This window comes from Ovis aries, chromosome 3 (assembly GCF_016772045.2).
Source record: "Ovis aries strain OAR_USU_Benz2616 breed Rambouillet chromosome 3, ARS-UI_Ramb_v3.0, whole genome shotgun sequence".
Taxonomy (NCBI): Eukaryota; Metazoa; Chordata; class Mammalia; order Artiodactyla; family Bovidae; genus Ovis; species Ovis aries.
This window is the reverse complement of record NC_056056.1, coordinates 111,464,206-111,481,862: the sequence shown is the minus strand read 5'-3', so window position 1 is coordinate 111,481,862 and position 17,657 is coordinate 111,464,206. Positions and strand designations below refer to the sequence as shown.

The 17,657-nt window shown below is 43.5% G+C and overlaps 1 protein-coding gene and 1 long non-coding RNA gene across 3 annotated transcripts in view; one reads left to right on the top strand and one right to left on the bottom strand.

Annotated features, from left to right (window-relative positions):
- Positions 1-17,365, bottom strand: part of GLIPR1 (GLI pathogenesis related 1) — a 56,831-nt gene extending 39,466 nt beyond the window's left edge. For both annotated transcript variants that reach the window (XM_060412450.1, XM_004006200.6), the window contains exon 1: positions 17,224-17,365. The gene's annotated coding sequence lies outside the window, so the exon portion shown is untranslated. The remainder of the gene's footprint in view (positions 1-17,223) is intronic.
- Positions 339-2,217, top strand: LOC121819083 (uncharacterized). Its single transcript, XR_006059258.1, has 2 exons — positions 339-407; positions 1,872-2,217. It is a non-coding gene; the product is annotated as an uncharacterized LOC121819083 (long non-coding RNA).
- Positions 17,366-17,657: the final 292 nt, after the last annotated feature.

The window sequence follows — 17,657 nt, the reverse complement described above, 5'->3', positions numbered from 1 at the left end:
AGACGTGCTTTTGGACAAGTCGTCCTCTTGGCACATTTGGCAATCCCATGAATTCTTAACCTCTGTAGCTATACTCCTACTGGTAATGGCCATATGATGGCTTCCTTATTACAAGATAGCATCTCTCTTCTAAAACTGCCACTGTTCATGGTTCAGCTCATACCAAGGAAGTGCTATATCTTTAAGAAAATGATCAGGCTAAAGGGTTGCTAAACATCGAGCTGCAAATGGACACCCTTATTCCTTCTCTACCCAATTTAAAAAATAGTTTATTTTTAAAAATTTTAATTTTATATTGGAGTAATAGCTGATTAACTGTTAATGTTGTGATAATTTCAGGTGGACAGTAAAGGGACTTGACCATTTAAATCACACGGAACAACTGAAGTCCTTACTTCAGATAGAGGGTATGTGTGCTCCGTTGTGTCCAACTCTCTGCGACCCCATGGACTGTTACCGCCAAGTTCCTCTGTCCATGGAATTTTCCAGGCAAGAATACTGGAGTGGGTAGCCATTTCCTCCTCCAGGGGATCTTCCTGACCCAGGGATCGAACCCTTGTCTCCTGCAAGTCTCCTCCGTTGGCAGGCTTTACCACTGAGCCACGGGGAAAGACCTGGCCGTGTGTCCATTCTCCCCCAAACCCCCCTCCCATCCAGGCTGCCACATAATACTGAGCAGAGTTCCCTGTGCTATAGAGTAGGACCTTGCTGATTATCCATTTTAAATTCCGTAGCATGTACATGTCCATCCCAAACTCCCTAATTATCCCTTCCCCCGACCCTTCCCCCACAAAAACCATAGGTTCATTGCTTTTATTCTTTTATTTTTTTCACAGTAGCAAACGAATAGGATTTATTTTAGAGAAAAAAATACAAAGCTCTCAGCATGACACTGAGAGGGTGTAAAGTGCCCCCATTTGCTTTTATTCTTGACTGATATTATCAACCGTTAAGCAAATGTCCCACAATCTGAAGAAGACAAATGAACACAAAACGGTGCCAAAAAATGGCCAGATGGATACATCAGGCTAAATGGACTTTCTGTAGCCTCCTCTCCTTTAATCTTTTGACTGATATCCCATCAAGTGAGATAAATGTGCAGATGGGGGAGAGATAAGGAACAAGAAAGTTGGTTTTGCCTCGGCATCCATAAAATTTCTGATCAAATTATTTCCCTGTGCACTCCTTGTAAACCTCCCCACACTTCTGAGAAATTCCTGGGATACCCCAGGAAATCCTCCAAGGCCACTTCCCCTTTGGGACAGTTCAAATGAATTTTATGGGTTTCCCCCAGCTTTAGGCTATTCTCACTATTTTCCTGCTGTCTGCATGTTTCAGGGATGGACTGAATCCTATTTGACTTACATGTGGTAAAGACGTTCATAACTGAGGTTATTCCTCACTGTGGCATTCCTTTATGGATTAAATCAGATCGAGGAGCTAATTTTACAAACATAAACCACTTGCTTGCAAAAACTCTGGGGTACTCTTTAAAATTTCATGCTCCATATCATCCTCAGTCATCAAGGAGAGTGGAATGTAAAAATCTAGACAAGAAAAAACTTTAGGAAAGATCCAGAAACTGGACTTTAATGGCCAGAATCTGGGCTGATGGCCCTTTTAAAGAGCCAGAATACTCTGAATAGGGCGCATGGACTGAACCCTTTTGAAATGGTCTCCGGATACCCCAATATCAATTGGCATCTCTCAAACTTCCACTTCTGGGTTAAGTGAAGATGATGGGAACTTAAGTAAACAATCTGATGTTATGATTAGCTATGTTCAAGAATGAGTGTACTTGAAAGATATAGCCAACAGGTCACAGGGCTTGACCTCTGCCAACTGACAAGCCTTGCCATTCTTTCAACCAGGAGCCCAAGTGTACATCCAGCTCTTTAGAAGAGAACAAGCGGTGTCACCTCCACGGGGAGGACCTTATGAGGTACCCAGAACCACCTACACTGCTCTCCGAAGGAGAGCTCTCCTGGATCCACGCAAACCATGCCAAAACAGGCGCAGCTGGAGGAGACAGATACTCCAAGTCATTTTAAGGATCTCCAGGGCCAATTCCCAGGTCCCAGAAGTAGCCAGCATCACGAAGTGGACAGCTTTTCCCAAGATCACACATCAAGAAACCTCACTTTCATTTATTTCCCCATCCCTGCTTTTAAGACTCCCCGTATACACACACTAAAGAGAAAAAACAACAGAAAACCACCCTTTCTTATTGATGAATCCTTTCTCCACATATACTAAGCATTTATTGGAAGCCTAGCTGGAGAACACTTTTCTCTTTCTCTCTTATTCGTCCGCTTAGTCTCCACTGTGGGCTGATTTTCAACTTGTGTCTTGCTCTTACTAACCCTCTCATAAGGGGGTAAACGTTATGCCAATTTATGGAACCCTGGCCACGTGAACTAATCAGTTTATTGATTATGTCAACACCCAGAGAGTGCAAAATAGCCTCCACTAGTCTTTGTTCTTACTAATGTGAACACAAAGTAGGCCAAGTACAGAAGGTGGATGAGGGGCCGGGTACGATATCCACAAGAAAACCACCACTCTGCCTCTCTTTAGTGAGTCATTCGGGCCCCAGAAAAATTCTAGAAGCCCAAAGACTGTCCCTTACCCAGATAAAGATGATAGGTGAAAAGCTTTCTTTTTGCTTTGAAAACAAACACGACACTGTCTCTTTCCTGGGTAACCTACCAGGACAAAATCACAAAACAAATTCTGTGGTTTGATTCCACAGGTGTAATCTTTTGAGTCTCTTAAGGAAATTGTAAATGACTCTAGCATCTCCCTTTTGGGCACAAATGTCTGTCAAATCACCGCATGTCCTGGATGTCGCAAAAGTCACCTGCTGGACTTCACTGGCAGTCCAGGGCTAAAACTGCAGTGCAGGTGGCCTGGGATGGGGAACTAGATCCACATGCCACAAAAGATCCTGCATTCTGCAAGGAAGATACAAGATCTTTTGTGTCACAACTAAGACCCAGCCAAGCCAAAATAAATAAATAAATAAAAATAAAGACCCTTGTATACTTTGGGCTACTGTAGATGTCCCCATGATAAGGCTGCCCCAAACCATAAACTATATTTGGGTGGACCAAAAATCTAAACTTACTTGGTTAGGTGACAAATAAGCTTTATAGCTGCCAAAACCAAACTATGGACCTCTTACATCAGTTATTTTTTTCTCAGTTTCTCTCTCACAGACTGACAGGAGCACTTGGAGAATGGAGGTGTTTGGACACTATCAGTTCAGTTCAGTTCCGTCGCTCAGTCGTGTCCGACTCTTTGTGAACCCGTGCATCACAGCACGCCAGGCCCCTCTGTCCATGTCCGACTCCCGGAGTTCACTCAAACTCATGTCCATTGAGTCAGTGATGCCATCCAGCCATCTCATCCTCAGTCGTCCCCTTCTCCTCCTGCCCCCAATCCCTCCCAGCATCAGAGTCTTTTCCAATGAGTCAACTCTTCACATGAGCAGGCCAAAGTAATGGAGCTTCAGCTTTATCATCAGTCCTTAGCACCACTTAAAATGGTTGCCCACTTCCAACAACATGAGAGGACTCTACACATAGACATCACCAGATGGTCAGTACCAAGATCAGATTGATTGTATTCTTGGCAGCCGAAGATGGAGAACCTCTATATAAGTCAGTGAAACAAGACTTGGAGCTTACTGTGGCTCAGATCATAAGCTCCTTAATGCAAAATTCAGGCTTAACCTGAAGAAAGTAGGGAAAACAGCTAGACCACTCAGGTATGACCTAAATCAAATCCCTTATGATGATACGGTGGAGGTGATGAATAGATTCAAGGAATTAGAGCTCATAGACACATTCAAAAAACTAAGATCATGGCATCTGGCCCCATCACTTCAGGGCAAATAGATGGGGAAACAATGGAAAGAGTGTCAGACTTTATTTTCTTGAACTCCAAAATCACTGTGGATGGTGATTGCAGCCATGAAATTAAAAGATGTTGGCTCCTTGGAAGAAAAGCTATAATAAACCTAGATGATGTATTAAAAACCAGATGTCACTTGGCTGACAAAGGTCCATATAGTCAAAACTTTGGTTTTTCCAGTCATCATGTATGGATGTGAGAGTTGGACCATAAGAAAGGCTGAGCACCAAAGAATTGATGCTTTTGAATTGTGGTGCTGGAGAAAACTCTTGAGAGTCCCTTAGGCTGCAAGATCAAACCAGTCAATCCTGAAGGAAATCAGTCCTGAATACTCATTAGCATGCTGATGCTGAAACTCCAATACTTTGGCCACCTGATGTAAAGAGCTCACTCATTGGAAAAGACCCTCATGCAGGGAAAGATTGAGGGCAACTGGAGAAGGGGGCAACAGAGGATGAGATGGTTGGATGGCATCATCAACTCAATGAATACGAGTTTAAGTGAACTCAGAGTTTCCTGGTGGCTCAGCTGGTAAAGCATCTGCCTGCAATGCGGGAGACCTGGGTTTGATTCCTGGGTTGGGAAGATCCCCTGGAGAAGGCAACAGCTACCCACTCCAGTATTCTGGCCTGGAGAACTCCATGGAGTGTTCGCAAAGAGTCAGGCATGACTGAGCGACTCACTTGAGCAAACGCTCAGAGATAGTGAAGGACAGGGAAGCCTAGCGTGCTGCAGTCCATGGGGTTACAAGAGGTCAGACATGACTTACTGACGGAACAACAGCAATCACAACCCCAACGTGCTAGCCTTGTTTGTAAACCACTCTTGTCTTTTTAATGCGACAACCAAATGTGTAAAGGTTCCCACCTAAACGGTCAGGATGATGTGAGTTTGTATGCCAGGGTCCTTCTGTGACCAGATACAGCACTGTAAATGCCAGCCAAATTATAAACATAAGTTACTTTGCTCATAAACTTGTGCCACATAAACACACTAGCTGAGAAATCACAGAGAATCTGCCGTGCATCACAATTTCAAGGTCTTTTCAGCACTGAGGGTCTTATTCCCAAGCTCGAAAGACTGTAAACTGGAAAAAGCAATCTTAAAAATCTTTTCAAAGTAATAGAAAAAGACTTCAATACTGCTATGTAAACCTTGAAAATACTACACTCAGACGTTCCTAGCTTAGCCTTTGCGATGCTCTAAAATATCATGCCCTAAATGCACTGATATTCAGCGAGGAGGACCTTGTGCAATCACTGGTGAAACATAGCGCCTTTTGTGAATCCAGCAGGGCGAATAATATCTAATTTACATCTGCTAAGAGAAGTTTAACAGTTTTTCTGGACAAAGTGCTGAGAGTGTTAATAGCTTCAGCAGGGAAGTCAGAGGTCTCCAGGCTGCAGGAGGAAATGAACTACGGAACGCATGTACACCCGTGGCGGATTCATGTCAATGTATGGCAAAACCAATACAGTATTGTAAAGTAAAATAAAGTAAAAATAAAAATTAAAATAATAATAATAATTTTTTAAAAAAGGAAATGACCTACAAGTGGCAGACGGATTTTTCTTTTCTCTTCTAATCCTGCATTGTCATGGCAACACCTGGTTCCATCTGAACTGAACTTTGTCTCAGACCTTGAGTTAACCACTGTTTTCCTTGGAAATGTTTTCTTAAGCTATATTAATGAACCATGCATTTGCCTGGGACTCTGCCTTCCTTCAAGATCCATGTCAGTTGTTTTGTGGCCAGGGATGACTCACCCTGCGCCAGTGCTAACTCAAAATGCATGTTGTGGGGGAGGGGCCTGGTGCAACTCGCAGTTTTGAGGCGTTTCCTTCCTCTGATTAGCAGCTTGCTAATAGGTATGTAACTCCTTGCTAAAAAGTAGCAAGGGGGCACTCTTTTTGTCCCCTTCTGATGTCTATGTCAGAAGCATTCTCTATCTTTTATATACTTTAAAAAGACTTTATTACACAATAAGCTCTGAGCAATCAAGCCTTGTCTCTGGCACTGAATCGAATTCCTCTCCTTCAGAGGCCATGAATCCTGGCATTGCACGTTCAGTTCAGTTCAGCCGCTCAGTCGTGTCCGACTCTTTGCAACTCCATGAATCAGCACACCAGGCCTCCCTATCCATCACCAACTCCCAGGGATCACTCAGACTCACGTCCATCGAGTCAGTGATGCCTTCCAGCCATCTCATCCTCTGTTGTCCCCTTCTCCTCCTGCCCCCAATCCCTCCCAGCGTCAGAGTCTTTTCCAATGAGTCAGCTCTTTGCATGAGGTGGCCAAAGTACTGGAGTTTCAGTTTTAGTATCATTCCTTCCAAAGAAATCCCAGGGCTGACCTCCTTCAGAATGGACTAGTTGGATCTCCTTGCAGTCCAAGGGACTCTCAAGAGTCTTCTCCAACACCACAGTTCAAAAGCATCAATTCTTCAGCGCTCAGCCTTCTTCACAGTCCAAATCTCACATACATACATGACTACTGGAAAAACCATAGTCTTGACTAGATGGACCTTAGTCGGCAAAGTAATGTCTCAGCTTTTCAATATGCTATCTAGGTTGGTCATAACTTTTCTTCCAAGGAGTAAGCATCTTTTAATTTCATGGCTGCAGTTACCATCTGCAGTGACGTGGCTTATAGCAAAAACCTTTCAGTCCCAGGGTTGGGGAACTTATGTAACAGGATGAGGAGAAATGTTGCCCAGTTGGTTCTTTTCTGCTTGTTCATCTTCATTTTCTGTTTGTTTATCTTCAATTTTGCAATAAGGAGTTCATGATCTGAGCTACAGTCACAAAAACAAGACTAGGTGCTGACTGTGGCTCAGATCATGAATTCCTTACTGCAAAATTCAGACTTAAATCGAAGAAAGTAGGGAAAACCACTACATCACTCAGGTATGACCTAAATCAAATCCCTTACTATTATACAGTGGAAGCGACGAAATAGGTTCAAGGGATTAGACAGAGTGCCTGAAGAACTATGGAGAGAGGTTCATAACACTGTACAGGAGGTGGGGACCAAAACCATAACCAAGAAAAAGAAATGCAAAAAGGCAAAATGGTTGTCTGAGGAGGCCTTACAAATAGCTTAGAAAAGAGAAGGAAATGGCAAAGGAGAAAAGGAAAGATATATCCATCTGAATGCAGAGTTCCAAAGAATAGCAAGGAGAGATAAAAAGGTCTTAAGTGAACAAGGCAAAGAAATAGAGAAAAATAATAGAATGGGAAAGACTAGAGAACTCTTCAAGAAAATCAGAGATACCAAGGGAACATTTCATGCAAAGATGGGCTCAATAAGGGACAGAAATGGTATGGATCTAACAGAAGCAGAAGATATTAAGAAGAGGTGGCAAGAATACACAGATGAACTATACAAAAAAGATCTAAATGACCCAGATAACCACGATGGTGTGATCTCTCACCTGAAGCCAGACATCCTGAAGTATGAAGTCCAATGGGCCTTAGGGGGCATTACTATGAACAATGCTAAGGAGGTGATGGAATTCCAGATGAGCTATTTCAAATCCTAAAAGATGATGCTGTAAAAGTGCTGCACTCAATATGCCAGCAAATTTGGAAAACTCCACAGTGGCCACAGGACTGGAAAAGGTCAGTTTTCATTCAAATCCCAAAGACAGGCAATGCCAAAGAATGTTCAAGCCAACATACAATTGCACTCATTTCACATGCTAGCAGAGTCATGCTTAAAATCCTTCAAGCTAGGCTTCAACAATATATGAACCGAGAACTTCCAGATGTATAAGTTGGATTTAGAAAAGGCAGAGGAGCTAGAGATCAAATTGCCAACATCCACTGGACCATAGAAAAAGCAAGAGAATTTCAGAAAAACGTCTACTTCTGCTTCACTGCCCATGCGGAAACCTTTGACTGTGTGCATGCATGCTAAGCCACTGCTGTCCTGTCCAACTCTGCGCAGCCCTATGGATTGCAGCCTGCCAGACTCCTCTGTCCATGGAAATTCCCCAGACAAGAATATTGGAGTGAGTTGCCATGCCTTCCTCCAGGGGAATTTCCCGACCCAGGAATGGAACCCACATCTCTTATGTCTTCCGCATTGGCAAGTGGGTTCTTTACCACTAGCTCTACCTGAAAGGCCCTTTGACTATGTGTATCACAGCAAACTGTGGACAATTCTTAAAGAGATGGAATACCAGAACACCTTACCTGCCTGCTGAGAAACATTTATGCAGGTCAAGAAGCAACAGACCCAGGTGTGGAACAAAGGACTAGTTCCAAACTGGGAAAAGAATATGTCAAGGCTATATATTGTCACCTTGCTTATTTGACCTTTATGCAGAGTATATCATGAGAAATGCTGGGCTGAATGAAGCCCAAGTTGGAATCAAGATTGCTGGGAGGATATCAATAACCTCAGATATGCAGATGATACCATCCTTATGGCAGAAAGTGAAGAACTAAAGAGCCTCTTGATGAAAGTGGAAAAGGAGAGTGAAAAAGTTGGTTTAAAACTCAACATTCAAAAAACTAAGATCATAGCATCCGGTCCCATCACTTCATGGAAAATAGATGGGGAAACAATGGAAACAGTGACAGACTTGATTTTCTTGGGCTCCAAAATCACTGCAGATGGTGACTGCAGCCATGAAATTAAAAGATGCTTGCTCCTTGGAAGAAAAGCTATGACCAACCTAGACAATATATTGAAAATCACAGACACTATTTTGCCAACAAAGGTCCGTCTAGTCAAAGCTATGATTTTTCCTGTGGTCATGTATGGACGTGAGAGTTGGACTACAAAGAAAGCTGAGTGCCAAAGAATTGATGCTTTTGAATGTGGTGTTGGAAAAGACTCTTGAGAGTCCCTTGGACAGCAAGGAGATCAAACCAGTGAATTCTAGAGGAAATCATCCCTAAATATTCATTGGAAGGACTGATGCTAAAGCTGAAACTCTAATACTTTGTTCACCTGATGTGAAGAACTGACTCCTTGAAAAAGACCCTGATGCTGGGAAAGATTGAAGGCAGAAGGAGAAGGGGACGACAGAGGATGAGATGGTTGGATGGCATCACTGACTCGATGGACATGAATTTGAGCAAGCTCTGCATATTGGTTATGGGACAGGGAAGCCTGGTGTGCTGCAGTCCATGGGGTTGCAAAGAGTCGGATACGGCTGAGTGACTGAGCTGAACGACACACCCAGAGGTGCCATGACATTTCCAAGACACTGTTAAAAGACCAAGGAGTGGGCAGGGGCCCAAATTCTGGAAATCTCCACTCCTTCCCAAAAATAGTTTGAATAATCCTCCCACTCATTATCATATGAAATTACCCAGCCTATAAAAGCTAACCATGCTTCATTTTGAGGCCATACTCACCCTTTACAATAGCCCACAGTCTTTCTGTGGAATGTGCTTCTCTCTGAATCTGAATAAGTCCAGTTCTTACCTATCACTTTTTCTCTCACTGAATTCTTTCCATGAAGAAAAGAACCTGAGCTATATTAAGCCCTGAAACCAGGTTCCATGGGTTTCAGATGGGTTCCAGACCCAGTCATATGTGTTCAAGTCCAAAACTAGGTTTTGGCTGGCTTAAAGTCCCAACACCTGGGTTCAAGTCCCAGGCAGGGGTTTGTCTGGGTTTGAGTCCCAGTACATGGGTTCAAGTCCCAGTCTGAGATAAATGGTTTCAAAAACAGTGACAGACTTTATTTTCTTGGGCTCCAAAATCACTGTGGACGTTGACTGCAGCCAAGAAATTAAAAGATGCTTGCTCCTTGGAAGAAAACCTGTGACAAACCTAGAAGTGTATTAAAAAGCAGAGACATCACTTTGCCAACAAAGTTCCATCTAGTCAAAGCTATGGTTTTTCCAGTAGTCATGTATGGATGTGAATATTCAGGGTTCATTTCCTTTAGGATCGACTGGTTTGATCTCCTTGCTGTCCAAGAGACTCAAGAATTTTCTCCAGCACCGCAGTTCAAAAGCATCAAATCTTTGGCACTCAGCCTTCTTTATGGTCCAACTGAGCACCGAAGAATTGATACTTTCTAACTGTGGTGCTGGAGAAGACTCTTGAGAGTCCCTTGGACTGCAAGGAGATCTAACCAGTCAATCCTAAAGGCAATCAATCCCGAATATTCATTGGAAGGCTGATGCTAAAGCTCCAATACTGTGGCCCCCTGATGCAGAGTTGACTCATTAGAAAAGACTTTGATGCTGGGAAAGACTGAAGGCAGGAGGAGAAGGGGATGACGGAGGATAAGATGGTGGGATGGCATCACTGACTTGATGGACATGAGTCTGAGCAAGCTGTGGGAGTTTGTGATGGACAGAGAAGCCTGGCATACTGCAGTCCATGGGTTTGCAAAGAGTCAGACGCGGCTGAGCGACTCGACAACAATATTATTCTAATCTATGTTCTTTTATTTCTTTGCAATCTTACCAATTTATTACTTACTTTTTTCTGTACAGTCACCAGGTCAGTTTTTTTATATGAAATTATTAAGGAAGTTTCATTAGAGGGAACTGATGGGGTTCCGGGAATGCTGCCCCAAGATGCATATTATTATCTGGCATGCAAATTAATTCATACTGAAGACAAGCAAGGCCCAAAAGACTCAGGAAGAACATTTGACTGCCCTTCTAATTTCCTAGAGACTTTCAGATAGAAGGCCCATTCTAGGCAGGAGTTATCACCTTAGATAACTCTTGGTGTTGTTTAGTCACTCAGTCATTTTGGACTCTTTGCAACCCCATGGGCTGCAGCACGCCAGGCTTCCCTGTCCTTCACCATCTCCTGGAGCTTGATAAATAACCACAGTATGTTGTAAACTAGGTATGGTAAACAGGAAAGAACATAGCAAGGTCTGTTTGATCAATGTCCTCTCCTGAGTCCCACTGTTTCTAGATGGCCCAGCAAACATTTGCTGATCATGCATTAACTCTTTTTGTCTTCATGTGGATTATCTTACTTCTTTTAGAAGTCTTAGACCTCTACCTCCTTCTCCTAGGTCCAGGATGACTTACATACCTCATCTTGCCTTTCTATCTTTGGAGTTTCTTATGCTATGTGCATTCCCCATATGTACATATTAAACTTGATTTTGTCCGCTTAATCTGCTTTATGTCATTTTAATTATTTGACCAGCCGCAAAGAGTCAAAGGGAAGGGAGGAAGGTTCTCCTCCCCACTGTTGCATATGTGTATGTGTGTGCATGGAGTAGGGGGAGCACAGCCATGAGGAAGAGGGGACAAAGAACAATAGAGACAATACTGGTCTCAATTCAGATTTTAGTTTAACCCCTGTTCCTAACCAGCTGTAAAACTCTGGACAAATTACCAAGCTCTTTAACCCTCAGTTCAGTTCAGTTGCTCAGTCATGTCCGACTTTTGCAACCCCATGGACTGCAGCACGCCAAGCTTTCCTGTCCATTGCCAACTCCCAAAGTTTACTCAAACTCATGTCCATTGAGTCAGTGATGCCATCCAACCATCTCATCCTCTGTCGTCCCCTTCTCCTCCTGCCCTCAATCTTTCCCAGCATCAGGGTCTTTTCAAATGAGTCAGTTCTTTGCATCAGGCAGCCAAAATATTGGAGTTTCAGCTTCAGCATCAGTCCTTCCAATGAATATTCATGATTGATTTCCTTTAGGGTGGACTGGTTGGATCTCCCAGTCTAAGGGACTCTCAAGAGTCTTCTCCAACACCATAGTTGAAAAGCATCAATTATTTTGACACTCAGCTTTCTTTATAGTCCAACTATAATGAAGTAATGGGAAATAGATGGGGAAACAGTGGAAACAGTGTCAGACTTTATTTTTTGGGGCTCCAAAATCACTGCAGATGGTGATTGCAGCCATGAAATTAAAAGACGCTTACTCCTTGGAAGGAAAGTTATGACCAACCTAGAAAGCATATTGAAAAGCAGAGACATTAGTTTGCCAACAAAGGTCCGTCTAGTCAAGGCTATGGTTTTCCAGTGGTCATGTATGGATGTGAGAGTTGGACTGTGAAGAAAGCTGAGTGCTGAGGAATTGATGCTTTTGAACTGTGGTGTTGGAGAAGACTCTTGAGAGTCCCTTGGACTGCAAGGAGATCCAACCAGTCCATCCTAAAGGAGATCAGTCCTGGGTGTTCATTGGAGGGACTGATGTTAAAGCTGAAACTCCAATACTTTGGCCACCTGATACAAAGAGCTGACTCATTTGAAAAGACCCTGATGCTGGGAATGATTGAATGCAGGAGGAGAAGGGGACGACAGAGGATGAGATGGTTGGATGGCATCACCGATTCAATGGAGATGAGTTAGAGTAGACTCCGGGAGTTGGTGATGGACAGGGAGGCCTGGTGTGCTGTGGTCCATGGGGTCACGAAGAGTCGGACACGACTGAGCGACTGACCTGAATAATGTACGTTCTTGCTTAGTTGCTTCAGTCATGTCTGACTCTGTGACCCTGGACTGCAGCACACTAGGCTCTTCTGCCCATGGGATTCTCCTGGCAAGCATACTGGAGTGGGCTGCCATGCCCTCCTCCAGGGGATCATCCCTACCCAAGGATCGGACCAGTGTCTCCTGTATGGCAGATAGATTCTTGAGTGCTAAGCCACAAGGGAAGGCCCTATATATTTTTGTTTAATTTCTGACTGTGTTGGGTCTTGGTTGCTGCGTGGGCTTTTCTCTAGCTGTGGCAACTGGGGGCTACTCTGTAGTTGTGGGGCTTCTCTTGGTGCAGAGCACAGGTTCAGTAGTTGTGCATAGATATAGTTGCCCCATGGCATGTGGAATCTTCCCAGACCAGGGACTGAACCCATGTCCCCTGTATTGGCAGGTGGATTCTTAGCCACTGGATCACCAGGGAAGTCCTATATATATTTCACCCTTTTCTGTATTGTTTACATTTTAAAAAATAAGATATACTATCTTTTGATTAGAAAATAGATTGAAATGGTTATTTTGGAGAACCATGGGATCTGTATAACTGTTTAAAAATAAGAAAACAAAAACAAGAGGTCCAAAATGAAGTCACTTATGCTAAGTTCACAAAGACTTAATACCTGACCTAACTGCAGTTACAACCTCCCCCAGAAACGCAGTCCTGATTGCCCAGTCTGGAATTTTCTGGTCAGTGTCAATGAGGTAATCTGCCACATACCCTTCTCCCCATCACCCAAAAGGAGACGGGCTTTCCGTTTTGTACAGCTCCTCAGTGCTTCTCTTTTCCTAGACGGGATGCTGTCCAATTCATGAGTTCTCACCTAAAGCCAATTAGAGCTTCACACTTACCAAGTTGAATTTTTGTTACTTAACAGACTGATTGACAGTGGGATCCAAAGTGATCTTCTGATGGCATTTAGGGTCAAAAACATGTGTGGTACTCCCCCAAATCTTTGAGTTCACTGTCTTTCCTGTCATTTTTCAAGGGTCACTGCTAAGTTCCTCTTGGGTCTAAGCCCCACTTTCTTTGCAGGGAGCTTGCAGTCTAAATGGTGTTCTGGAATTTCCTGTTTGAAAACTCTGAACTCGGTTTTGTTTCCAGATTCCACGGTGGTTGCCAGCCAGAGTTGACTGGGTCCTGCTCAAAAACCAGACTGAGTGTGAGGTTGGCCTGCATCTCACTGGAGTTAGACTAAGTTTGGCAAAGGCTAATTGATAACAGAAGAAGCTGGAAGTGAAAACAACAACAACAACAACAACAACAAAAACCTGCCAAAATTGTTGGGTATGCATCGAACATTTAAGAACTGTTATAGCACCCGCTGGGCTTCCCAGTGGGCTCAGTGGTAAAGAATCCACCCACTAATGCAACAGATGCAGGAGACTCGAGTTCAGTCCCTGGGTCAGGAAGATCTCTTGGAGGAGGAAATGACAACCCACTCCAGTATTTTTGCTGGGATAATCCCATGGACAGAGGAGCTTGGTGGGCTACAGTCCATGGGGCCACGAAGAGTTGGACACGACTGAATGACTTCACTTTGACTTTTCACTTTCATGCATTGGAGAAGGAAATGGCAACCCACTCCAGTATTCATGCCTAGAGAATCCCAGGGACGGGGGAGCCTGGTGGGCTGCTGTCTCAGGGGTCTCACATAGTCGGAAACGACTGAAGCGACTTAGCAGCAGCAACAGTCATTCACAGCTGGGCCTGGCCATGATGTTTTCTGAGAGGCAAAGTTCCCAGAGGCGGGCTATTTTGTATAATTCAAGCTGATAAGCAATATTACTTTCATGATTAACTTGAAATGGAAAACAAGATTTCTTCCTTATTCAGAGTCAGTAACAGAGACATCCTTTAAAGGGGGATCTTACATGTCTGAAGCAAAATCCTGGAGCAATACTCCACTCTTTGTGACAGACAGAAGGCAAGACATGGCAGTCGTCTTTGCTATGGGATGGTGAGGGATTGGTGGGGGGAGTAGAAGTTACCAGTTATAAAGGGAATTGACCTCAGGTTGGCTCTTTGGTTACCAGGGAAACCAGCAGAGGAGCACCTCTTTTTGTCCTTTTGATAAGGTATTCCTAATCTTTAGAGCTATCATAATCTGGGCCTGGGGCAAGTAAGTATGTAGGCATGCACTGATTAGGATCTACCAGCAAGAGGAAAGCTCAGTCCTGTGAGTAGGGTGAAGGTAAAGCAGAGACTGATAGAGCAGAGGATGTACAGAGAGCAAGTGAACAACCTTCTAGGGTGAATTGATCAGATATGATCATAAAACATTGTGTGTCACAGAAAAAACAAAATATCCTCCAAATTCCATTATAATGCACTCGAAGCCTTTTGTCATTTACAGAAAGTTACTGTTTCACTCAGATGCTTTTTTAAAAGTGTTTCTGCAAAAATATTTCATCTTCAGAGAAATTCATGGAAAGGATTTTGACAAGTACTGGCTTCTGTTAAGGTTAAGATAATAAAATTGAATTGGGTAAAACTTGCCAGAACTAATGAAAAAACTAGATTCAAGCAGAACAAGTATTAATTACATCAGACTGAGCAAACTGGTGAGGATGATTATAATTTTTATGACATTTTGTTTTAAACTTTGCCAGTTCTTTTATATGATGCTTTTCCAAAGTTAAGGAAACTTCTCTCAAGCTACCTATGTCTTGCAGCATTTTGGTAAAGTATACCCTAGTAAACAAAGGTGGAATATTTACTTTTTCTCTCCACTTGATCCCTCTTGAATCTGGAAACCCTAAAGTATTCTTTTCATGGCAATAGAGTTAGTTATTTGCATAAGTTCATTAAGCATCTGGTCTTTTATAACAAGGCACAGCTGAAAATATTTGCTGTATTACTGACAAGGACAGAGTAAAGGGACAAAGCAGGTGATTAGTTAATCCCATCAGGGGCCTATAAGTAGAAAATGTATGGGAGACCCCCTGTAAGTTACATGATGGCTTGAGAGAGCAGGCTTGCTTTACCACACAACCAAGCAGGCTTGCTTAGCAACGAAACCATGCAACGGAAGCATGAGACATGACCCCAAACAACGCAATGGTGAGACCCACATCCTGCCCAGTGAGCTCAGTAAGTTAATGATCCCTGGGACATGCTCTCTGCACACATGATAAACGATAATTTGTGGACCTAACTTGGACATGTACGGACAAGAAAACGCCTCTGCTCAACCAGGAGGAGGAACTGTTGATGAAAAGCATGACTTCTGCTCAAGAAAGACAAAGAAGGCCTTCCCCCCTTCCCACTTTTCCTTTGATTATAACACTATAGCCCAGTGAGTTCGCGGGGCATGGCACTTCTAACTTGCCCACTTGTAAACCTCACAAGCATTCTACTCTAATAAATCACTTCCTATCTATCACTTTGCCTCCCTCTGATTTCTTTTCTGCACTGAGACATGAAGGACCACACTACTAGAACTTTTCAGAGCCCCTGAAATGACCCAAGTGGTTTCATTACCAAGGGTTTGACTGGATTGCCATATTTGAGAGAGAGAAGCATAAACTCAGATATGACCAGACAGCTTTAAGGAATTGAGGTTAGCTTTATGGAGCCAATAAAGCTTCTTGGAAAAGTCAACCCAGCATCTTGCTTCAGCAAAGTAGTCTTAAAAAGATCTTATATAGTCATTATAAATTATCAGGACAACTTTAGTGAAAATAAATTAGTTTTACTAAGATTATCTTTGATAAAAAATGGGGATATAGTAGAGAGAAAATTTATGTTTGTACCTTTCTCTCTATTAGATTCTAATCCTGTTAATTTTGTCTTTGAGACTTTGTATGTACCTGTAAACTGGACTGAATCCTGAATTCTAATTTCCTCAGATATCTGGATTCTCCAAACTAATGGTTCTGACTTTTCCCCACACTTCTGATTTGGAATCTGTAAGAACAAAGACTGTCCTTGATCTCTTTGAAAGGGACCATACCAGGCCCTCCCCCACCACCTAGATGGCGACTTCAGGGGCTTGAGCCTTATGACCTCCCTGGTGGCTCAAACGGTAAAGCATCCCGCTTACAATGCGGGAGACCTGGGTTCGATCCCTGGGTCGGGAAGATCCTCTGGAGAAGGAAATGGCAACCCACTCCAGTACTCTTGCCTGGAAAACCCCATGGACAGAGGAGCATGGTGGGCTACAGTCTACTGGGTTGCAAAGAGTTGGACACGACTGAGCGACTTCACTTTCACCCATTTCACAGAGAAAGACTTCATTTGACATCTGCTCTGGTTCAAATGTCGGGGACCTACAGATCAAATTGATTAGGAAGAGAAGTAGCTGACAACAATGTAGCCTGCTTCCCCGCGAGGCACCAGAGTTTTCTTCCTCAAGCAGAGCAAACCATATCTAAGATTAGTAACTCACACTTCACTGTCCCTTGCCCTCAGCTGCCTAACATAAGACCACACAGCTCAGCAAAGTCAACTTGCAATAAACCCTTGAAAGTGAAAGTGAAGTCGCTCAGTCGTGTCCGACTCTTTGCAACCCCACGGACTGTAGCCCACCAGGTTCCTCCGTCCATGGGATTTTCCAGAAAAGAATACTGGAGTGGGTTGCCATTTCCTTCTCCAGGAAATGTTCCCGAAGCAGGGATTGAACCCAGGTCTCCCGCATTGTAGGCAGACGCTTTGCCGTCTGAGTCACCAGGGAAGTCTGCCGCAAACACGTCATCAGACTTTGACTTTCTGCACTGCGGGCACCCTGGCACATTGCTCGATTATGATTTCTACCTACGATCTTTTCTATCTCAGTTATGTTACAGCCAAGGCCCCCAAATTCTCAGGTCAAGATCTAGGAGTCACCCTTGAAATACACCCAGAATTCAACCGCTTCTCACCGATCAATCTTTACCCCTCACCTGGAATATGGTGATGATCTCCTCAGAAGTCTCCTTGCTTCCTCCCCTGCTCCTGCATTACGTTCTCCTCCCAGCAGTCAGAATTGTCCTTTTATGGTTTAGGTCAGTTATATATCACCCCTCTGATCACTTGGACATGAGTAACACGTGGGAACTGCTTCCGCATTGTTTCCATTTTTGCTTGCCATGTGGCACCAAACATGAACAGTTTCTGGGGGTTGCAGTTTAGGAGTAGCTTTCTAGACTTCCTCACAGCCAGCAGCTGTAGAAAAATACCGTTGCTAGCATTTCTTACACAGAATCAGCCAGATCTGGGCATTGCTCTAGGACTGTTTTTACAGAACCCTCATCCATTCTGTCAGCTACATTATTTGCTTTAATAAATACTTTCTCTGCTTAACCTTGTCCCAGTGGCTTATTCTGTATCCACCAAA